Below are 5573 nucleotides of genomic sequence, written 5' to 3' on the forward strand. Positions count from 1 at the left end.
AAGTTCTGTCCATTTTTTATATACAGTCTGTGTTTGAGGGCAAAAGTTTTTAGGTGCATTAAGTGATCGTCACATATATACAGATGTATATATTTGCATTTAATAAGACCCTGATTCTGGTTTAATGCCACTGCTAAGCTGTGCAACAGACATAAAGCCTATGAAAGCAGGTTTGAAAAGCTTAACCTTAATCCTGACCTGAAACAGCAACTTAGTATGAGATGAAAATCATGTTTTTGCCTCTCTCCGGTGGTTCAACCTCCCATTATTATCCTCTATTGTGTAAATGTCTTCCAGGGTAGTGGGTAAAAGGTGACATCACTGTGCAGCTAAACCCTAATCTTCAGACAAAGTCATGATGTGGAGTCCAAATAAATAAACAACTTGTGTTTTCAATAAAGCTCCTGTGGGTTCTTCTTTAATTTAATCTGCGTATATATCTTATTCTTGTTACTCATCATGTAAAGGCTGTATTACGTCTCTCTAAAGCTCCCCTCTGTGTCGGGTACAGAGTTTGTGTTGTTGTCAGTCTCTTTTCTAATGCAGGGCCCCTGGAGCCAGAAGGTGTTTTTGAATCATGAGTCTGTGACTTGGCAGCGTGTTGAATGACTGTCAACATAAAGAGCAACGGTTCACCAACTCTGCTGCAAAACCAAAGCAACTCCATTCAGCCGCCAAGTCACCCGCAGCAACCCCCTCACTGCCCCAGAGGACACATAAAAAGCACAAAAGATGTAACCTGAACTGTGCAGTCATTAGGTCCCCTGATGCTTTCATCCAAAAAACTGTACAACCATTATTTTATTTAAAACACCTCATAAAGACTTGATGCAGACTGCATGATAGTTTTAGCACCCTGTTTCACAGCTGATTGTTACATTTACAGAATAGTGGGGAGTTTCTCTGGAGCAGTTTATGGGTGATTCTAGTGAACAGTGACTCGCCAACAATGTGTGACACCCCTGTTCTAGTTCTACTCTGAACCCATAAACCAGTTTTTCTACCTTGTAAATAAAACATGGTATTATATCAGACAGTACAAGGTATAACTTGCAGATGTAATGGTATATGTAGTTATAATGAGCATTATGCACTTAATTTTATTATATAATTTAATGTATTTTTATGTAGTGCCATCTCCATGCAAAAGCAAAAGAAAAAAAGAGAGCAGCAAAAACATGAAAACATCTTTATCTGAAACATCAGCATCCATAACATGCTCGATGGCCACTTCATTAGGTATACCTGTTCAACCGCTCGTTAGTGCAAATCTTTAATCAATCACATGGCAGCAACTCAGTGCATTTAGGAACATAGACATGGTCTACATGAAGTTCAAACTGAGCATCAGAATCGGGGAAAAAAGTGATTTAAGTGACTTTGGCATAGTTGTTGGTGGCAGATGGGCTGGTCTGAGTACTGCTGCTCTACAGTGATTTTCTCCACAAAACCATCTCTAGGCTTTACAGTGAGTGGCAGTTCTCTGGGTGAAAATGTCTAGTTGATGTCAGAGGTCAAGGGAGAATAGCCAGACTGCTTTGAGCTGATGTAATAGTGTGAGGGATACTTTCTTGGGACACTGTGTGCCTTTTTGTAAAAACTCGAGCATCATTTAAACCACCACAGGACACATAGGACTCTTGTTTAATCCCCATACACTTTAAGAAAAATTAAGTACAAACTCATCAGATTGACTGATATTAAAATAACTAGGAGTTACAGCCATGCTTTAAAGCTATCATGATTTAAGTCAAAGAATGGGATTCTGCAGAGTCTGCACACTATTTCCTGTCTATATCTCATCTGTCTCTGTATGTGAAACAAAAATATGGAAATAGTGGGTGAGTCAGGGCACCACAAACAGTGTGAACCTCAGACACAGCTCTGTAACAATGGACTCCACCTGACCTTTCCTTGTTGCTGCTCTCAGCACCAGAGTGCTGCTGCTGCTGCTGCTGCGGGGTGGTGCGAGTCTGATGATCTGTGCAGCCCAGCAGGGTTACAGGCATGAGCGCCGCTGTTTCACCACAAAATAAGGAGTGAAAGCACCTTGAGCTGCAGGCCAGAATGTGTTTTATTATAATTGGCTGCTGTCACTAACACGCAACCTCCTCATCAAACAGTTTGATGAACAACATGGAAACAAACAAGCTGAAGGAGGAAGGAGGAGGAGGTGGTGGAGAATTACTGAGCTGTGTTGTTGCTTTTAAAGAGTCGCCCAGACGCCATGTGAACCACAGATGGAGCGTTAAGTTGTGACTCACACAGACTGCAGTGACTGAGTTTGAAGAAGGTTTAAGATACACAAAAGAGGACGGAAACAAGCTGAAAGGAACAATTCAGGGTCTGTTGCAATATCTCGATAAAAAGGCTGATTTTCTCAGCCAGCCTCCTCCTTCACTGCTCTTATTCTGCCTCAGTTCTTTATTTGTCCTCCAAGTTAAGTTTTTCTCTCTCTGTCCTCTTTCTTCCACCTTGCCTGGATTGCTGGGAAACCCCAACATACATCCAACAATGTCACTCAAGTCAAACAGGGTAGAAAGTTAACATTCAGTGTCTCCCAACGCTCCATCATCTGATACTCTCTCAGTGAGTTGCACACGGAGTCAGAGGTGTGGAGAGGCAGAACTGCTGCAACTCTGCACGGAGAGAGCGCACATAAGACAGATCCCTAACGATTTGGGTGTGAACGCGTAAATCCCCTTTCAGTTTTGTGTATCTAGAAGATGTTTAGGTTAGAGCAGGAGCAGCAGCAGTCTGAGCATGTGCAACATATTTGCTGTGCCCCACATGGCCAGGTATCTTAATCCCCACCACCCTTGGGATTCCCCACCAAGAGATCCCATTAGTGAGGATAAAAGCTGTAATGTAGTCCGGAGAGGCCTGATGGACTTGTGGTGCGCTGCAACCCCCCACAGTCCAGCGGTGACCTCCATCTGATCCCTCACTAACTGGAATTACAGCTCCGGCTCCAGCGGGCAGTGTAAAAGAGCAATGAACTGTAAAGCATATCAAAAGCATATCTTAATGAACAACATACACATACAGCAACAAGTCCAACAAGGCGCACCTATAAAATCGAAATGAGCAGCAGCTTTTGCAGATACCAAAGAAACCGCGTCAAACAAGCGAAGGCTTGCAGTGCGGAGAGAAAAAAATACTTAACAGTCAGAAACACTTTGAAAGCTAAAGTTTGGAAAGATGCAGCTTGACAGTGTTATAAACTTGTTGGAGATGGTAGTTCTGTGTGTTGTCACGAGTTTTTAATGAAAGTCTTCATATTTAAAGTGAACTTAAAGAATCTGAAGAGTTGAAAAGTTTTCCTACATTCTTCTCAGACCTACAGAAGGGTAACATAGCTCTGGGTCAGCATCTGGTGTCACTGAGCAATAATCACACACAATGTGAACACGAGAAATAATTCAAGGACTAGATCCGGAGATCAGGATATTTATTCACTTTAATGATGTCTGGAGAGTGATCAGAGTGGGTGTTGGAGCATGAAAGTGAAGAAATCGGAGACACCTGAACATAAATTGCAACCTCGATCCTCAACGTAAACAGGGATGAGAAGAATAAAGGCGATCACGTGCTGAAGAAAGCTGATCAATGGCCGGCACATAAATGATTGAGAAAAGTTGATGAGTTCAGTGATCATTATAAGAAGGATAAGTCAGGTATCCAAGTCGCAGGTACACAAACAAAACAGTAATCAGCAGGAGGTTACGGGTAATGAGCGAGCCTGAATTACTCTCGGCTGATTTTCTGCATTTTGGCTCGACTCTGAGTGTAATCACTTTAGTATGTTTTCCCTCAAAGTTTGTATTTTTCAGTCTAAGGGAAATAAAGGAAGAAAGTTCTGGTGAGAAGCCAATACCCTCCAGTGACCACTTGTCCTAACAAACAATGAGGACAGCGTTTCTGGAGCCAAGAAGAACAGAAAAGCGTTACTGTAGGGGAAAGATTTCTGGTGTTTTGTAATCATCTGAACCATTACAGTTCTGGTTTTATTATCAGATTCTGATTTTTAATACTGCAGCTTATATAATAAAGTTCAATGATGTGATCAGTCTTAAAACTTTATTACCACTCCTGTCACCTTTAACCTCCTGCTATGCTTGAAATTTTTTGGCAAAGCTTCACTTTGCAGCATGCAAACTGCTCTGTGAATACCTGAAGTTTACATCCACTCATCACAGACGTGGCTTTTAATAATTTCTTGAGCTCTCTTTTTCCAGGGTGGAATGATTGTACAGCATACATCTTAATGACTTAAAAAAACAGAATTGGGTGCACAAGCTTGAATGTATTTGGATTTTCTCTAATCCACACAGGGTCAAATATATAGACACACTTTTTGTTTTCAGCCAGATATTGTCTCTTGCATTGTCTGTTGTGGGTTGAGGTGTAAATTTTTTGCATTTTTGAAAAGCATTCTTATCTTCCTCTGTACTGCCATGAAGAAACGCAGGGGCTTTGTGCTCTTGTCTGAAAGAGTTTGTTGCTTGCTGTTCAACGGCTGCAGATTGGCTAAAAAAAAAAAAAGCTGAAGAGACAAAAAGTTTGCAGTAAGAAGTTTAAAAAAAGCAAAACTAGAATGCTTTTATTTTGAAATTATGACACTGTAAAAGCATGCCAATAAATATTCTCTGATTTACAGATTATTTGTCGCATGATATGCATCTAGTATGTCCTGACATGTTAAAATGAATTGTTTACAAGTGCAAACATGCAACATGCAGTGTGAATGATTTTCTTTGTGCAGAGGGTCAAAGTTCACCTCTGTGTTGAACTGAAGGAATTTTTTTATCCAAGCACACAAGCTGGAAAAATCTTTTTGTAGAATCATAATATGAGTATTTTCCAGACTATAAATTTTATACAAGCATAGCAGTTATGAGGTTTGGCCAATTTTTTCTTGAAGGAGTCAGCAAATGTGTTTTTTTGTTTTTTTTATTGCACAAACCTTAAAAGTTTCTTTGTCCAAGCCAAAGTACTGCAGAGAGTGTTTAGATTTCCATCTTGTGTATGAGCTCTGGAGGTTTCCTTCTCCCTCTCCCATGCACAGAGTTGATCTTCCTCATAAGCTGTGGCTCTTTCGTAGCGACGCATTACAATAAACTGGGGACCATCTGGGAAAATAAATGGTTAATAAACTGAGCCCTACTTGAGTCACGCTTCTGCTACGGCTCAGTTATGGAAACACTAAAGCTACAACACACACCTGGTTCAGTCCTGGTTGCATTCCCTTCATTCTGAAACCAGGACCCATAGGAACCAGTGTCGTTTTCCCAATTAGGAGAAGAAAGGAGGGCTGGAGATGAAGAGAGACAGCAGCAGCTTCTGGAAGCAGCATGAAAGCTGCTCATTTGCTAACACCCTGCTGGGTTAATTCAACCCCTGCATGAGTGTGTATGTTTTCACACTGGCCTACTGAACTCTTTCATTTCATGCCATCAGAGGACCTCTGGTGTGGACAAATAAACTCAAAGGAAGGAATGGATGATAACGCACATGTAGAGTATTTCACATGCCACAAAAATTTATGATGAATAGGGAAACAAACTGTTTGT

The sequence above is a fragment of the Archocentrus centrarchus genome, chromosome 10 (assembly GCF_007364275.1).
Source record: "Archocentrus centrarchus isolate MPI-CPG fArcCen1 chromosome 10, fArcCen1, whole genome shotgun sequence".
In the NCBI taxonomy this organism is placed as follows: domain Eukaryota; kingdom Metazoa; phylum Chordata; class Actinopteri; order Cichliformes; family Cichlidae; genus Archocentrus; species Archocentrus centrarchus.